This window comes from Homarus americanus, unplaced genomic scaffold, assembly GCF_018991925.1.
Source record: "Homarus americanus isolate GMGI-L3 unplaced genomic scaffold, GMGI_Hamer_2.0 scaffold32757, whole genome shotgun sequence".
In the NCBI taxonomy this organism is placed as follows: Eukaryota; Metazoa; Arthropoda; class Malacostraca; order Decapoda; family Nephropidae; genus Homarus; species Homarus americanus.
The window spans coordinates 145,627-165,645 of NW_024752489.1; the positions used below are offsets into that span (position 1 = coordinate 145,627).

A 20,019-nucleotide genomic window follows, 5' to 3' on the forward strand; every position below is an offset into this window, starting at 1 on the left:
CACCCCGAGAGAAGGAAAAGTGACATAATTGAAAGAGAATTGAAACGCCTTTTATGCAATTACGATGATGTCTCTCTCAAGGCAATTTGTGTTTAGACTTCAAAATAACAACCTGGGTTCGGATGCTCAAAGATTCCTAAGTTAAATTTTCCTTGTAAGTAGAGATTTAAGAGCGCTTCCAACTGCCTGACTTATGCTGAGGAATTAAATTAAAGTCTAAATACAGTATCAAAACCTCAATGAGATTCTAACCTACGTAGATAAGTTCAATTAGCACCAATTATAAGACAACGTGTAATAAAACTTACTGATGGTTTATGTCAAAGTATTATACTGCAATAAAAGAAAATCCTGGATCTGGGGAGAAAACAAAGTGAATGATAATAATAACAACAGTAATAGCAACATTAATAATACTAATAATAATAGTAACACGCTAAACGTTTACATTTAAGTGAAGAAAATAAACACAGTAAAGGTAAGGTTAGTACTCACGCTCAGAGTCGTTCAGTCGTCCGTGGCTTTGCCCCATTTTGGTGAGTCACGGAGTGTAAGGGGGCCCTGGACGACACCGGCTACACACACCATGTATTTACACTCACGGCACTAAACACTCTTAGTAGCACAACACCTCCACGACATAGCAGTGTAACACAAAGCCATATTCCCGTATGTCCTTCATCATGTCTCTCTCTCTCTCTCCTCCAATGTGGCGTCTCAAGTGGGTAATGCGTTTCCGATTACCTCAACACTCACAACACTGGTGACGCCACACACACTACACTGGGGCGTGCCAGGCCTCCCGGTGACGAACTCCTCTTAGTCGCTCTGGCATGTCTTGGGAGTCAAATGGCCAAGGATAGCTAAGGTGGTTCATCCAGTGTCTTGGAAGGAACTACCGCGGTTCTTGTGGCTGACGAGGAGGAGGTGATGGAACTGCATAATTTTATCCGTCTTTATCTGAGTCTTTACGCGAAATAATGAAAGAAATATATCAACAAATATAATTTTCTAATCACGAACGAGCAAATATTAACCGAAACTGCTTCAAAACACAGAATATTTCAATCTTTTTCTTTTTTACAAGCTAATTAATAAAGTCTTGGTTTTTTTCTGATACAAATATTGCACTTCACTAACAAGATAACTATAACACAATATTTCACAAATTATTCGTATATTTTCCGGGAAACTATATTTTTGGGGGCACTTGGATCCGCACTACAAAAATTCCACACGAGTTAGATAAATAAGACGAGTTGACGAACCTTTCTGGCGCACACGACACTTCACTATAAACTATACTCACTTTATTTACGATTTTGGCACTACGTCACTCCTTATTTTGGCACTACGTCACTCCTTATTTTGGCACTACGTCACTCCTTATTTTGGCACTACGTCACTCCTTATTTTGGCACTACGTCACTCCTTATTTTGGCACTATGTCACTTCTTATTTTGGCACGACGTCACACCTTATTTTGGCACTAAATGAATCCTTCTCGTCTTGGCACTGAGAAATCTTCCTTTGTCTTGGCACTACGAGAATCTTCTTGTCTTGACGTGAAGTGAAACCTGATTTTTCCTCGTTTTGGCACCAAGGAAGAACTTGAACACGATGGCACTAAACCCAGTATGAGCTCAGGTGCCAAAGAATGTACACGAGTTTACTTGGAAGTACTTGTGGTAGTTGGTCTCCCGAGGTGTGGGTGATGGAGAGGCCAAGACAGATGAGAGGCCAGGGTGAGGGAGAGGTGAGAGAGAATGAGAGGCCAAGATTCTGCCTCAGGCCTTCTGGCGATGTGTTTGCTGTAGCCAGATGCGAGTGAGACCATCTGGAGGGGGGAGGGAAGAGAAGACTTGTCATTAGTCTCAATAAACAACTAAATAAAAGACACAGAGTATTCATGTAAGGTAGTAATTTCATTCATAGGAAGCGATGTTATGGTATAAATCTACATAAACATAAACCTTCGACGTACAAAAACAAAAGTATAATTTCAACAGTGAGAAAGGATCTGTTGTGGCTGTTCCCGGTAAGGATTAGCCCCGTGTACCCTCGCACAACGCTAATGTAACTCCGATATTCACAAACTGTGTCATTAGTAACAATTAGCATAAAAAAAGAAAAAAAGCGAGATGCTCTTAATGGAAAAGTACTGTAATTTCAAGATTTAAACACCAATTACAGGGGTAACTAGACTAATGCGAGCTGGGAACACTGCATCATGAGCAGCCCCCAAACCAGTGACTTTTTTCCCCAAGACGGTATAGGGGGCATCATCTATAAACCTCCTTCCACCCGTCATCCCACCTCAACCAGAGGAAATACAGCCCTTACAACCGAACACGGCCTTAATTACCTTTACAATGATATATACGAAGATATGTTCTCATGACTTACCGACCCATTTCTGACGAGTGAATGTGATCAAGAGAATTTGGGTAGAACATCCTGGAGAAAAAAATTGGTTAACCTACACCGAACGGGAACGTTAAGCGCTGTGGTGAGTCGCGAGTGGCAGCCTTAACAACAATACTTTATGGGTGTATTAAGTCATAGAGAGAGAGAGACTTTACGAGTGTATTCAAGGCATCATACGAGACTGTGTTGGGAAAGGTATAGTCAGTCCTTAATTCATGTTGACAGTTGTGAGGCAGACCGCACTACGCTATCAGGAAATGCCGTACTCCACCCTCCTATCATTTTCATCGCTACAGCATTATAATTTTCGAAAACTGCTCAACACAATGCTCCTATCATTTCGTTATTACAATATTACACTGTCATTACAATGATATTAAACCTAACACTAATCATTATACTGAAAATTACGGTCATGTCGTCTTGCTTACATATCGCTCTCTTGACTAGACTTGGAAGGTGTCATCCCACTTGAACGATCGTCTGTTTTATGCGATTTTTACCATCTTAGTTATATGATCAGGTTAGGTTAGGTTAAACAGCATAAAACAAAAAATCTGTTAAATAAATCACACGAATTCCTGACAATATCGAATTTTTATTATCATTAATTCCATAATTAAGCTACTATATTTTTTCCCATTTTACTTCACTTCAAATTACTATATTTTTTCCCATTTTACTTCACTTCAAACTACTACATTTTTCTCAATTTACTTCACTTCAAATTACTATATTTTTCCCATTTTACTTCACTTCAAACTACTATATTTTTCTCAATTTACTTCACTTCAAATTACTATATTTTTTCCCATTTTACTTCACTTCAAACTACTATATTTTTCTCAATTTACTTCACTTCAAATTACTATATTTTTTTCCCATTTTACGTCACTTCAAACTACAATATTTTCCATTTAACTTCAATTCAAACTACAGTATTTTTCCCATTTAACTTCATTTCAAACTACAATATATTTCCCATATAACTTCATTTCAAACTACAATATATTTCCCATTTAACTTCAATTTAAACTACCATATTTTTTCCATTTAACTTCACTTCAAGAATAATTCCTTTCCTCACACCATACACAAATAACGTCACATAAAAATAATAATAAGATCACAACACACATCAAACACACAAGGTTACTGTATATATATAAAAAAAAAACACCTTTATATCTCTGTGCACAAATCAAGGAATCCCATACGAAGAGACTTGGATCGTGTGTCGGAGAGGGTCGGTCACCTTCCCGACCTCCACACAAACCAGTTATTATTTCATGTATTTAATTACACAGGAGTCTCCCGCTTGTAGTTTTCAACCTTACTGTGATTAACATTCCACATAAACTACTGGGCAATTCTCTGTGTCACTTCCAGACGAGAGGAGAGTGAACGGATTGGTTTTTTTTTTCTTTGTCTTCAATTTTCGTCCTCTTTTTAGCAGTTAGGTTAGGTTAGGTTAGGTTGGGTTAGGTTAGGTTAGGTTAGCGCTATGATGCAGGTTAATCTCTAGCTGAAATAAACTAGGCCGGAGATTCTCCAGTACTTCCATTAGCTCCACCTGGAATTTTAAATAACACTCCATCACGACCTTCCCCCCCTAGTGTAAATATACCCCAGGTTTAATATTTCATTACTGCATTACATTACAACACTGATCTTATTACACTCTGCACTAATTTATCTATCCAACCCCCCATTGTTTCTCATCTGTGATAAGTTAATACTAGTTTTACTTTCTATGCCATAAATTGTTGTGTGAGACCATTATCATAATAAGGGCTACCAGGCTATTAGTAATGGTAATTTAAGTTCGTCTCATTTACGATTAAGAGTTAAGGCGTCGTTAATAATTATAATTCAGGGCTGTCCTATTATGAAGAAATTAAGATGATAATAATAATAATAATAATAATAATAATAATAATAATAATAATAATAATAATAATAATAATAATAATAATAATAATAATAATAATAAATTGGGTTTGTCTCACTAAGGAATAAACGATAAAAATTTTTAATACCATCAGTTAAGATTCCTCGTAATTGGGAATAAAAGTTCAAAATATAGATAGTACCTCTAAACAGAACACACACACACACACACACACACACACACACACACACACACACACACACACACACACACACACACACACACACACACACACACACACCAAAATACCATTAGTAATATTATAAACAATTCCTAGTACATTAGTAATATTGTAAACTATTCCTAGTGTTGGCATGTACAGACAAAATTCACCACGATGAGAGTACTGGAAATATTTAGCAACTGTTGCTTGATGTTAATAATATGGTATGGTACAACTGCTTCGTCTACGAGACAGTTGATACACCCACACTGACAACGCCTAAGAGCTACGTTCGTGCTGTTGCCATTTGTAAACATTATATCCTTGGAGGCTTACTAATTAAACATTGTTGTTTTTTTCTTTCTCTTTGGGGTAAATACTAAAGATAGGCGCTTGTTAACACTTGTAAATACTGATTAATATACCGATTTATTTTATTAAACACCAATGAATTGTAAATTGTAAAATGTAAATATTAAATTGTAAATATGAACGCCTGTGAATTTATCAATGTAAAATCTCCGCTTTAAATACTAAACATAGAGGCTTGTAAACATTAAATCTCACTTGTAAATACTAAATACGATGACTTGTAAATGTTTAATCAATAATGAAGCTTCTAAATATTAAACTCATCAGTTACTAAACATCAATTCTTGAATATTTTTAATCCTAAACAATGGGGACTGTAAACATTTAACCTCCCGAGCTGTAAACACTAATTCCTCCACCATCTGTACAGTTACATGTCTAAAACAACGCATTTCTTTGTCTCTCATCATAACATGGCTACGTTACATGTCTAAAATGGCGCAGTTGCTTGACTAAAGTAACTCACATGCTTGCTAAAGGCGCAGTTGCTTAAGTAGTAAAAGTTAAGTGACATAGTTGCTTAGTGTTGTAGTTATGGCGTAGTTCTGTCCTGTCGAATATGACGTAGTTGTTGCCCTGAGAATGTGGCGTAGTTACTGTCCCTTCATCCACCAGGGTGCACTTGGTTGCGTGGTGTGGAGGGTTCGGCGTGGTTGGAAGGCATAATTGACCGCGGGCAATCAGATCCACCACTGAGGTAGACAGACGGACAGGCAGGGCAGGGCAGGAGGAGGCAGCAGACAGCGTCATAAGCCCGCCTGAGTGTCGTCTCCCTGAACACAGTTGGATCTTCCGCCACGTACACTTAAGAGATACACAAACGTACAGTCGATAATTACGTACAGTTAGAGATACACAAACGTACAGTCGATAATTACGTACACTTAGAGATTTACAAACGTACAGTCGATAATTACGTACAGTTGGAGATACACAAACGTACAGTCGATAATTACGTACAGTTGGAGATACACAAACGTACAGTCGATAATTACGTACAGTTGGAGATACACAAACGTACAGTCGATAATTACGTACACTTAGAGATTTACAAACGTACAGTCGATAATTACGTACAGTTGGAGAGAGACACAAACGCTGCAGACGTAACAACAGACACTCACACAAACACAAGACACAAACATGCTAATCCTGACTAACACATTCATGATGCACAAATGCACACTCATGTCTCAAACACCTCGGCAATACCAATAGTCCACACACATACACTCGTTAACGTTCCATAATATACCGAGCGGTTAGTTAACATAAGGGAACGTTATCGTGGTGGTGGTGGTGGTCATGGTGAATGGTTAGGTTCAGTAATCGTAAGGTTATCATTTACCGTAAGGGGTTATAGAACGTAATGGCGAATATGTTAAAATATCAACGTGGTTAGAATTATGATATCGGAACTTTATGGAGATTAGAGTTCAAATACCAACCATTACCAAGGACATTTTGGTCTCTATAGTTCCGAGTTGTACCGTAGCGTTATCTTCCGCCTATAATATGAGTAGACAACCTTGCTTCAGCCTTTAGGGAGCAGGTAAATCACTAAACCCCTCCCACTTATGACGTCCTTAGCAACCTCTAAAATTCATGGAAGTTTATTGCATTAGAGACGCCATACAGAATATACACATAATTCCATGTATATATATGCGTGTAAATTCCACATGCATTATACATACGATTATAAATCATAAAACAAAGAACCTGATTGGTTGTTGGTTGCTAAGTTCCATCATACTCCACCCACTTTTGGCAAACTTAGCAACCATCTTCAATTCGCAACGCCGCGTCACAGCTTCTATCGAGTCAGGACGGTTACTATACGAATGCCAAAAGCGGGAGCAGCTTGATCGATGGGGCAATTCAAGATACAGTGTATATATATATGATGGACCAAGATGCGTGATGTGTTTAGATTGGCAAGCACGAAGACAGTAACCAGGACAGGAGCCTTACAGAGGGTGGAAGGGGCTTGACGATCTCCAAACCTCTCGTAGATTCGTATTTTATTTTGTTTTTTCAGGCAAAGTGAAACCGTCACAACGAATAATTAAACTAAGTCATTTTTATTCTTTAAGCTGAGACGTAAAGGAAATGATAGAAAAAAAATGGCATCGAATATCCACTTATTATAGATTCGGCCATAACTTAATTCAGCAGTCGTCTCTTCCTAGTATGTGAAACTTAAAGGGCGTAAACATTTTGACGAACTTGAAACATTGACCGTATATAACCTTAACCCTGAGGCGGTATATATGTGTGTGTGTGTGTGTGTGTGTGTGTGTGTGTGTGTGTGTGTGTGTGTGTGTGTGTGTGTGTGTATGTAGGGGGGGGAAACAGACAGACACAAACAGAGAGCCAGAGACAGCACGATAAAGACAGACAGTGAAAAAAAGAAGAGAGAAAACGAAAGACAGACAACCAGAGAGCGAGAGACAGAGAAACAGTGACAGTGAGAAAGAGAGATAGTAGAGAAACAGACACAAATAGAGACAGCGAGAGAAAAGACAGGAGACAAGTAGACAGGTATCACTATCATCATCACCACGCACCTCTCTCTCTCCTGTTGCTATGTTAATCGATAATTGACGATAACCACACTGCTATCATTAAGACCGGGTTATCTTACTTGCTCCAACGTCCCCCCCCCCATTCATCCCTCCAATCCACCCACTCATTCACCCCTCCCCTCTTCCCCACCCACTCATTCACCCCTCCCCTCTCCCCATCCCTCATTCACCCCTCCCCTCTTCCCCACCCATTCACCCTCCTCTTCCCCACCCCACTCATTCCCTCCCCCCTCTTCCCCCACTCATTCACCTCCCCTCTTCCCCACCCCTCATTCTTGATGGGGAATGGGGATCAGGGAAGAAGGATTAATGGTAGAGATTTAAGGAAGATTAAGGAATATGGAGGGAGGATTAAGAGATTAGGTGGGAGGGATTTAAGGGAGATTAAGGTGGGAGGAGGATAGGAAGACTAGAGAAGAGAGGAGGGAGGAGGGAGGCATAAAGGAAGGAGGAGGAAGGGAAGGAGGATAAAAGGAAGCATGAAGGAAGGAGTAAAGAAGGGAAGTAAGAATGATGGAAGTATGAATGAAGAGGGAGGTAAGTATGGAGGAGGGAGGAAGGGAGGTAAGTATGGAGGAGGGAGGAGGGAGGTAAGTATGGAGGAGGGAGGAGGGGAGGATGGAGGAGGGAGGGAAGGGAGGTAAGGGGATGGAGGAGGGAGGAAGGAGGTAAGTATGGAGGAGGGAGGGAAGGGAGAGGCAGGAGAGGAGGAGGGAGGAAGGGAGGTAAGTATGGAGGAGGAGGGAGGGAAGGGAGGTAAGAGTATGGAGGAGGAGGAAGGGAGAGTGAAAGTATGGAGGAGGGAGGAAGGAGGTAAGATGGAGGAGGGAGGAAGGGAGGTAAGAAATGTGGAGGAGGAGGAAGGGAGGAGGTAAAGTATGGAGGAGGGAGGAAGGGGAGTGAAAGTATGGAGGGAGGAAGGGGAGGGAAGGGGAGTTTATCCCGAGGGAAGAACTGTGTACTGTGGGCCTCAGGGGAGAGTGGAGGGTGGAGGAGGGTGGAGGGGAAGGGAGGAGTGGAGGGGGAGTAGTAGAGAAGGTGGGAAAGGGAGATGAAGTGAAGGAGGAATAGAGAGAGAAAGGGAGTGAGAGAAAAGATGGAGGAGAGGGAGATAAGGGTGGTGGGGAAGGTGGAGGAGGAGAGGGGCGGGGAAGGTGGAGGAGAGGAGTGGAGCGGGGAAGGTGGGGGAGAGGAGTGGAGCAGGAAGGTGGGGGGAGGAGAGGAGTGGGCAGGGAAGGTGGGGGAGAGGGGTGGAGCAGGGAAGGTGGGGGAGAGGTGGGCAGGGAAGGTGGGGGAGAGGGGTGGAGCAGGGAAGGTGGGGGAGAGGAGTGGAGCAGGGAAGATGGGGAGAGGAGTGGGCAGGGGAAGGTGGGGGAGAGAGAGGTGGAGCAGGGGAAGGTGGGGGGGAGAGGGTGGGCAGAGGTGGAGGAGGGAGAGAGTGGAGCAGGGAAGGTGGAGAGTGACCTGAGAGATACACCAAAATAATAAACCAACCCACTCCCCGTGTTTCTCCCTCAGCTTTCAAAACGACCTCCAACACCCTCTCCGACACCACCAGAAACACCGAGAAGACCACCTCAACACCTCCTCCTCCTCCCTCCTCCCTCTCCTTCAGCACCCTTCCTCCTCCTGCTCCCCCTCCTTCTGCTCCTCCCCTTCCCCCTCTTCAGCACCTCCTCTTCCCTCTCCTCCTTCAGCACCTCCTCTTCCCTACTCCCCTCCTCCTTCAGTACCTCCTCTTCCTCCCCTCCTCCTTCAGCACCTCCTCTTCCTCCCCTCCTCCTTCAGCACCTCCTCTTCCCTCCCCTCCTCCTTCAGCACCTCCTCTTCCTCCCCTCCTCCTTCAGCACCTCCTCTTCCTCCCCTCCTCCTTCAGCACCTCCTCTTCCTCTTCCTGCTCCCCTCCTCCTTCAGCACCTCCTCTCCCTCTCTCCTTCCTCCTCTTCCCTCTCCTCCTTCAGCACCTCCTCCTGCCCCCCTCCTCCTTCAGCACCTCCTCTTCCTCTTCCCTGCTCCCCTCCTCCTTCAGCACCTCCTCTTCCCTCTTCTCCTTCAGCACCTCCTCTTCCCTCTCCTCCTTCCAGCACCTCCTCCTGCTCCCCTCCTCCTTCACCTCCTCTTCACCCCCTCCTCCCTTCAGCATCTCCTCTTCCCTCTCCTCCTTCAGCATCTCCTCCTCCTTCTTCCTTCAGCCTCCTCCTGCTCCCCTCCTCCTTCAGCACCTCCTCCTGCTCCCCCTCCTCCTTCGGCATCTCTCTCTCCCCTCCTCCTTCAGCACCTCCTCTTCCTACCTCCTCCTTCCTTCCTCCTCTTCCTCCCTCCTCCGTTCAGCCCACCTCCCACGCCTCCTTCAGCACCTCCTCCTCCTCCCGCTCAGCCCAAAACCCTCAGTGAAGTACACATCTCAGCGCAGCAAACACAGGACGCAAAGCAACAAGACGGCAAAAAGTTGGAATGCTCCTTCCTCCCTGACTCCTGTTATTCTCGCGCTAGTATGCAAATTTCGACTCATTAGGTAAGGTGAGCAAGGGTGAGTGTTGCCTGTTGTGGGACCCCCAGACGCCGCAGATCACCCTCCCAGAACCCTCCTACCTCACCCACCCTCCTCCCTCCCCTCCTCCTCCCTCCCTCACTCCCAGTCCAGCCTGACCTGTCTGATGAACAAGTAGGCTGGTGGTGGTGGTGGTGGTGAGATGAGCCTGTGGTGGTGGTGGTGAGATGAGCCTGTGGTGGTGGTGGTAGTGGTGAGGATGAGCCTGTGGTGGTGGTGGTGGGTGGTGAGATGAGCCTGTGGTGTGGTGGTGGTGGTGGTGAGATGAGCCTGTGGTGGTGGTGGTGAGGATGAGCCTGTGGTGGTGGTGGTGGGTGGTGGTGAGGGATGAGCCTGTGGTGGTGGTAGTGGTGGTGAGGATGAGCCTGTGGGTGGTGGTGAGGATGAGCCTGTGGTGGTGGTGATGAAGGATGAGGCTGTGGTGGTGGGAGTGAGCAGTGGTTGGTGGTGGTGAGATGAGCCTGTGGTGGTGGTGGTGGTGAAGGATGAGCCTGTGGTGGTGTGGTGAGGGATGGGGCTGTGGTGGTGGTGATGAAGGATGAGGCTGTGGTGGTGGTGAGGATGAGCCTGTGGTGGTGGTGGTGGTGAGGATGAGCCTGGTGGTGGTGAAGGATGAGGCTGTGGTGGTGGTGGTGAGGGATGAGCCTGTGGTGGTGGTGGTGAGGGATGAGCCTGTGGTGGTGGTGATGAAGGATGAGGCTGTGGTGGTGGTGATGAGGGATGAGGCTGTGGTGGTGGTGGTGATGAAGGATGAGGCTGTGGTGGTGATGAGGATGAGGCTGTGGTGGTGGTGGTGAGGGATGAGGGGCTGTGGTGGTGGTGGGAGGGATGAGGCTGTGGTGGTGGTGGTGGTGGGTGAGGGATGAGCCTGTGGTGGTGGTGGTGGTGAGGGGATGAGCCTGTGGTGGTGGGTGATGAAGGATGAGGCTGTGGTGGTGGTGAGGGATGAGCCTGTGGTGGTGGGTGAGGGATGAGGCTGTGGTGGTGGTGATGAAGGATGAGGCTGTGGTGGTGGTGGTGGAGGATGAGGCTGTGGTGGGTGGTGAGGGATGAGCCTGTGGTGGTGGTAGGGTGGTGAGGGATGAGCCTGTGGTGGTGGTGATGAAGGATGAGGCTGTGGTGGTGGTGGTGAGGGATGAGGCTGTGGCGGTGGTGGTGGAGGATGAGGCTGTGGTGGTGGGTGGTGGTGGTGGTGGTGGTGGTGGTGGTGGTGGTGGGTGGTGGTGATGGTGGTGGTGGGAGGGGATGAGGCCGGGTGCTGGTGGTGATGGTGGGGAGGGATGAGGCTGTGGTGCTGGTGGTGATGGTGGTGGTGAGGGATGAGGCTGTGGTGGTGGTGGTGGTGAGGAGGCTGTGGTGGTGTGGTGGAGGGATGGCCTGTGGTGGTGGTGATGAGGGATGGGCTGGTGGTGGTGGATGAGGGATGAGGCTGTGGTGGTGGTGGTGGTGAGGGATGAGCCTGTGGTGGGTGATGAGGATGAGGCTGTGGTGGTGGTGGTGAGGATGAGGCTGTGGGTAGGGGATGAGGCTGTGGTAGTGGTGGTGAGGGATGAGGGCTGTGGTAGTGGTGGTGAGGGAGGGGTGGTGGTGGTGATGGGATGAGGCTGTGTGGTGGTGGTGATGAGGGGATGAGGCTGTGGTGGTGTGGAGGATCGTGGTGGTGGTGATGGGGATGAGGCTGTGTGGTGGTGATGAGGATGAGGCTGTGGTGGTGGTGATGAGGGATGAGGCTGTGGTGGTGGTGGAGGAGGGATGAGGCTGTGGTGGTGGTGATGAGGAATGAGGCTGTGGTGGTGGTGATGAGGGATGAGGCTGTGGTGGTGGTGATGAGGGGATGAGGCTGTGGTGGTGATGAGGATGAGGAGGTGGTGGTGATGAGGATGAGGCTGTGGTGGTGGTGGATGAGGGATGAGGCTGTGGTGGTGGTGATGAGGGATGAGGCTGGGTGGTGGTGAGGGATGAGGCTGTGGTGGTGGTGATGAGGATGAGGCTGTGGTGGTGGTGGAGGGATGAGGCTGTGGTGGTGGTGATGAGGATGAGGCTGTGGTGGTGTGATGAGGATGAGGCTGTGGTGGTGTGGATGAGGGGATGAGGTGGTGGTGGGATGAGGATGAGGCTGTGGTGGTGGTGATGAGGGATGAGGCTGTGGTGGTGGTGATGGAGGGATGAGGCTGTGGTGGTGGTGATGAGGGTGAGGCTAGGTGGTGGTGGTGAGGATGAGGCTGTGGTGGTGATGGGGATGAGGCTGTGGTGGGTGATGAGGATGAGGCTTGGTGGTGGATGAGGAATGAGGCTGTGGTGGTGATGGTGAGGGATGAGGCTGTGGTGGTGATGGTGGTGGTGAAGGATGAGGCTGTGGTGGTGTGGTGATGGTGGTGGTGAAGGATGAGGCTGGGGTGGTGGTGAAGACTGTGGTAATGATGATGCCTATAGCCAGCACAAACCCCTGACCTACCTGACCACACTGACAGATATATTTACCATATGAGGGAGACCTGTTATCCATACTAGAGCACCTTTGGAAGACAAGACTAAGACTTCATTATTCACCTCCATTCATTCCGTTACATCCCCATGAATGATGTTTAATATATAACTATCATGAATAAGACTAAATATGCTTGAAATGTAGAAGAAATAATAGTCCATTTAGAATTCAGGTTTATATCCAAGTTAAGGTTAGATTAGATTAGGTTAGGTTGGTTGGGTTGGATTATTGGTTGGGTTAGGATTGGAGTTGGGTTGGGTTGAGGTTAAGTTGGGTTATTATCATTTAAATATTTCTTAAAGATTATTACTATCATCTATAATATACCATTAAATATCAATTTATAATTTGTTTAATTCTGTTTGTGCAAGTGTGTGTGTGTGTGTGTGTTTGTTTGTGTGTGTGTGTGTGTGTGTGTGTGTGTGTGTGTGTGTGTGTGTGTGTGTGTGTGTGTGTGTGTGTGTGTGTGTGTGTGTGTGTATAACTCACTGGGATTGGGTGACTGGGTGTATAGGGTAGATTACAGCTGGGTGGGTGGGTGGGTGGGTGGGCTGGAGAGTGGGTGGATGGGTGGAGTGGGCTATATAACTCTCTGGATGGGTTGGGTGAGACGGATGGGTATGTAAGATGGGCTACAATCTACTGGGTAGGGTGTAGGTTGAGGTGGGAGGCAGGTGTGGTTGAGGTGGGGGACAGGGTGTGTGGTTGGTGGGGCGGGTGTGGTTGAGGTGTGGGTGTGGGTGGTGGGTGGAGCGAGGAGGGTAGAGTGGGATAAGGTGAAGAGTATGTGTGGTTGGGGTGGGGCAGGTGTAGGTTGGGGTGGGGCAGGTGTAGGTTGAGGTTGGGGCAGGTGTGGGTGGAGTGACGTGAGGTTGGGTGGGTGTGGTGGGCGGTCGGTGTGGTCAGCACCCACTAAGATGACACAGGACGTGGGTTTGGACTGTCAGCAAGAAGCGAGTGCGTCTCAATGAACTAAAGACTCAGCCGAACTCTGCTATCCGGCCTGCTCTGACTTTAAGCTATGTACGTGGTTGCAGTGCAAGCGGCCAGGAAGAGTCTCGATACATTGGAATCTGCACTACAATACTGCTGTTGAGATGACAGCCGACATGACGAAGACACCGTATCAATGACCCACACACTATTAAAGGTAAAAAATGGATGTCATAATCTCAGGGATGACAGACATGACAATGGCATAAACTCAACCCTGACAGTGATCCGACACAGCATGACAATGAGTGACTTTAGTGCTCTACGACCCCTTTTGAGGTTTTGGAGAACTGGCATAACAAACATATAACATTCAGTTTCCTTTAGAAAAGTCTTTCTCATTTTTTTTAAATATATTACAATCATTTTAAAACTTACATCATCATGAACTCTGTCATCAGGAAGCCAACAGCTAATGTACCAGGTAGTCAAGCCATATCCAGTTATGGTTTTGATCATCACAATAATTATTACTTCTAACATTATTGCCGCCGTTACTATTATTACCATCATTATTATCAAGCAGGTCAAACACAGCAGCAACATCGTGTACATTCCCAGCGTGCCAGACAGCCGCAGTTGACCACATGTTCCCTCACATCCGGGAGGAGAACCTGTCTCAGCCTTATACATCAACGTCTAGGAAAATGTGGAGCACTTAGTCAGTTTTGAGATTCATCAGTCAGAAGGTCAAGACCGACAAGATTCAATATAGGATTAAGTGATTCGGTGCTGCCTCCAGGTGACTCCTGTAACGCCGACGTGTGACTCCTGTGATTGTAGACCTTGGGTGAAGTACAGAACCCACCTATAAGAGTCTAGAGCAGTACTGGACAGTGGACCGGTCAGTGTACAGACGACTGAACCCGATTGACTGAACAGATCCTCAATTCAGACAGAGCCAAAGAACTCACAGAGGCCAGAGGACACGTTACAAAGACATACTTCAAGACAAGAGAGAGAGAGAGGTGTACCATCAACACAGAGACCTGGGCAGTAAGAGGCACAGGACAAACCATGGCGGGAGACACAACCTCCTAATGCACTGAGTTTCAAACGTCATCCACACCACAGCGAACCCAACCTTCCGATAAAGAACACAACATGCCAAGACGTGAGGAGATAATTGGACTCATGAGCCATTTCGAACTCGTCAACCCTGATCGACCCCCTGGCAGATATCAACACCGAACCCGAGAGATCCCCGACGACACTATATTCTGAGACTTGTGAATAGTTGATCTAATAGTAGTGACATTAAACGAATAATAATAATAATAATAATAATAACCACCATCATCATTTACATTACTAATTTAAACAACAATACTCCAACTGATACATCACCACCGTACCATTTAATAACAATAATAGTAAAATTTTATATAAAAAAATCAACAATAAAAACGATAATAAAAATAATACCACTAAATGTAGAGTAATCACGGGACATTATACGAGTGAGTCTCCTGATACACCCTGTTCGTCCCGGCCGGTATATAAGGCACCACAGTCATAAACGTCAATTATCTCACAACACCTTACATAAACCCTTACACTACAAACAAGTGCGGTGAACACACTCCTGAAGGCGGGGCGGGCGGGGTACAGGGACTGGGTGGGGGTAGGGTAGAGGGACAGTGTAGGGTGGGGGTGGGTGGGGTGAGGTAGAGGGATGAGGTAGGGTGGGGTATAGTGACTGGGTGGGGTAGAGGGACAGGGTGGGGTAGGATAAGGTGGGGTAAACATGCGGGGGGTAGGGAGGAATAAGGTGGGGTGGGGTGGCCACAGGGACTGGGTGGGTAGTGGGTAGATGGACAAGGTGGGAGGACATTCTCCAGTAACTTGCCCATATCCCCCTTTGATACTGTCGACCATACCATCCTCCTTTCATAGCTTGAACATCACGGCGTTAGGGCTTATCCCACAATTGGTAAAGGTTAACCCTATGTCTAATAGAAAGCAGTAGTCTGCAATAATAATCATCAATCTGACCTCGCCAATCTTGTATGGTGTCCCTCAAGGCTCCATGCTCGGTCCTGTACTGTTCCACTCCAGCACACTCATAAAATACAACTTAGTTGCAGATGATATTAACCTATGACATTCCATTCCTTGATGAGAACTATGAACACTGAATTGACTAAAGTCAGGACCTGGGTAATACGTAATAAACTGACCTTAAACCTCGAAACCCACTACACAATCTTTCACAGAAGGAAAACTTACCCCAGATTTGACCCCTTGTACCTTGGTAATACAGTCCTCAAACGCGAACAAAATATTAAATTTTTTAGTTGTTGAGAAACTTAGCTGGAGAAACCACATACAGCTATTCACAGTAAAGTCAATAAACAGTGTAGTGTCATGTATCACCTCCGACAGTCACTCACTCTGCAATGAAAGAAATCTATCATGATCTTGTTTACCAACACCTGATACACTGTCACACACTATGGGGGCCTCTGGCTCTTCAAAACACAATCCTGGTTACTGCACAAAGAGAGCGGACAACGACCTACTTGAAAAAACATATCACACAAACGATCAATTTACTGAATTGAAAATGTTAAAATTCGAGGATATTAACACCTACTGCTGTGACCTATATTTACAAATCTGTCAATCACTTGCTTGACAATAATTATTTCCAGTTCCGGAATAATGAGAGATACAACTTAAGACACCCAGAGCTACTAAGACCACCCCCCATGAGCTCCTCTCAGTCCCGGACCTCCATAATATATCATGGTGTGAAGGTGTGGAACAACTTACCCCCACCCATCAGAGCAAAGACTACATTCCCTTCCTTTAAATCATCTTTTAAAAAATATCTATTGTTCAAGTATTAATATTTTTTTGTATATCCTAGTTTATAAAACCTGCTTTTATTGTACCACCAAAACCGTTTTATCAGAAATTATCATGTAGACAGATAAGAGTTAACATTTGCAAAGGTGTATTGCCAACTAGACAGAATCCTGGACAGCTCTGTCCTCTTTGTTCCACCTTAATACAACCCATGTTGTGCGTTGCTTCTCCTATCATATTTATGTTTTTCAAAATAAATAAAATAAATAAATATTGAAGTGATAATCGTGGTAACATTATGAGATGTTCTTATTACCACCATGCTATTGTACTATTCCAGATGATACTAAATGTTACATAATACTTCCTTGAGATAAATGTATAGTATATATCAGGTGCCTCAAAGAGAGCCTAGGTTCTCAACTGGCTCAGCCATGTTAATATTGTTATTATTATCCACTCTGTATCTGTGTTTTTCTGGCTAAATAAACTGTTTCAATGTTTCAAAACCTCCTCCTTGGTGACTGTTGGGATGAACGGGCGCCTTGGGTTATGATGATTGGGTCCTAATCCTAATGGAGGCCACTGTTAGAAGAGGAAGGGGGGTTCTTAATCTAATCGTAGTTACTAGGATTGATAAATAGTTCAAAGTGGTCTAACCTAACCTAACCTAACCACAACGAATGGAGTCTAGTACTGACTGGGCCTAATCCTACTCCACCACAATCCAGCTGGCTAAATTAGAGTGAATTGAGACTTGAGGATTGGAAACCATATTATATAACTTGCCAATCATACCCGAATCATTATAAGTAATCGAAACACATACATACATACATACATACACACATACATACATACATACATACATACATACATACATACATACATACATACATACTTCCCAAGCTCACCTATGCCTCCCCCACCTGGCTCCTCCCTAAATGCCACACAACGTAAACACCTAGAAAGTAAAAGAGGGCATGCAAGATTATTCTCTCCCTTCCTACTCCACATATCAAGAAGCGCTCAACACACTGACCCTTTCGACTCTCACTGACCATCACCACGGCCTCATCTGCAAATTTGGTAAGAAGCTTCTACACCATCCTCGACACCGGCTCCTACTACCACCTGAGATCCCTTGTCCGAGAATTGCTGTTCGACACCAACCGCATCCAGCCCATACGTGCACGAACTGATCGCTATAAGAACAGCCCAGTCCCAACCATTGTAAAATTATCAATAACTTGTAATAAATCAGTGTATTCACTCCCAGTAAACACTGCTCCTTACACTGTCACTATGTTGAAATGAACTGTAGTTTGAGCTTTTCCCATCTAGTTATTATTATATGTCTTATTTGTGTCACTTATGTTACTTGTATATTATTTGTAATTCGTAACCCATTCCCCAAATATAACTGTATATTTTTTCTGGCTGCTGCTCTTTCAATAAACCGTTAATTATTATTATTATTATTATTATTATTATTATTATTATTATTTACATTACATACATATTTTGTTCTCTAGCTGCTTCTTTCAATAAACCGTTAATTATTATTATTATATATTATTACATACACACATACACACATACATACACACATACATACACACATACATACACACATACACATACACACATACATACACACATACACAGTACCTCCTTACACCACCTATAAACACCTGTCGCTGATTCCTTAAGGGTCAATTGTAAAGACGAGTGAAGTGATTACAGACGCCCCCCCGACCACAAACACGACACTGTACACCCCGTCACACAGGTATTTGTCCCCATGCCATGACCAGCATCCTGAAATCAACCTGTCATTACCTGGTGAATAACACCTAGTAATTTATCTCCCCTCCCTCCCTCTCCGATAGGTAAGGGACCGTGTCTTTATGTTCTACCTGGTTTTGGAGTCACCTAATGATTAAACCTTTCTCCTCCTCCTCTCCCTCCCTCCACCTCCTCATCCTCCCTCCTCCTCCTCCCCCTCCACCTCCTCCTCCTCCACGTCCTCCTTCTTACTCCACCTCCCCCACCTCCTCCTCCTTCGTATATTCCAATCCAGCTTATTTCACCAGATGATTAAACGAGCCTTAACTCCACCTTGAGAGGTTAGGTTAGGTTAGGTTAGGTTAGGTTAGGTAGGTTGTGTTAGGGAAAATGAAATTGAGGTATCTTACAACCATCACCACCTACACCTACCAACAACCTCTAACCATCACCACCTACACCTACTAACAACCTTTAACTATCACCACCTACACCCACTAACAACAACCTCTAACTATCACCACCTACACCCACTAACAACCACTAACCATCACCACCTACACCCACTAACAACCACTAACTATCACCACCCACACCCACCAACAACCACTAACCATCATCACCTACACCTACTAACAACCACTAACTATCACCACCTACACCCACTAACAACCACTAACCATCACCTTACACCTACTAACAACCTCTAACCATCACCACCCACACCCACTAACAACCTCTAACTATCACCACCTACACCCACTAACAACCACTAACCATCACCACCTACACCCACTCAACAACCACTAACTATCACCACCTACACCCACCAACAACCACTAACTATCACCACCTACACCCACCAACAACCACTAACTATCACCACCTACACCCACTAACAACCTCTAACTATCACCACCTACACCCACTAACAACCACTAACCATCACCACCTACACCCACTCAACAACCACTAACTATCACCACCTACAACCTACCAACAACCCTAACCATCACCACCTACACCTACTAACAACCTCTAACTATCACCACCTACACCCACTAACAACCACTAACCATCGCCACCTACACCCACTAACAACCACTAACCATCACCACCTACACCCACTAACAACCACTAACCATCACCACCTACACCCACCAACAACCACTAACCATCGCCACCTACACCCACTAACAACAACCACTAACCATCACCACCTACACCCACTAACAACCACTAACCATCGCCACCACACCCACTCAACAACCACTATCATCACCTACACCCACTAACAACCACTAACCATCACCACCTACACCCACTAACAACCACTAACCATCGCCACCTACACCCACCTAACAACCACTATCATCACCTACACCCACTAACAACCACTAACCATCACCACCTACACCCACTAACAACCACCAACCATCGCCACCACACCCACTAACAACCACTATCATCACCTACACCCACTAACAACCACTAACCATCGCCACCTACACCCACTAACAACCACTAACCATCGCCACCCACACCCACTAACAACCACTAACCATCACCACCTACACACCACCAACAACCACTAACCATCACCACCTACACCCACTAACAACCTCTAACTATCACCACCCACCCACTAACAACCCCATCACCACTCCACACCACTCAACAACCACTAACCATCACCCACACCATCAACAACCACTAACCATCACCACCTACACCCACTCAACAACCACTAACCATCACCACCTACACCCACTAACAACCACTAACCATCGCCACCTACACCACTAACAACCACTAACCATTACCTACACCCACTAACAACCACTAACCATCACCACCTACACCTACTAGCCATTAACAGACATTACA

At 45.5% G+C, this 20,019-nt stretch overlaps 1 long non-coding RNA gene across 1 annotated transcript in view; it reads right to left on the bottom strand.

Annotated features, from left to right (window-relative positions):
• Positions 1 to 20,019, bottom strand: part of LOC121855118 — a 114,238-nt gene that overhangs the window by 51,265 nt on the left and 42,954 nt on the right. Inside the window, exon 2 of the long non-coding RNA XR_006086718.1 lies at positions 496 to 1,837. This is a non-coding gene — a long non-coding RNA (uncharacterized LOC121855118). The remainder of the gene's footprint in view (positions 1 to 495; positions 1,838 to 20,019) is intronic.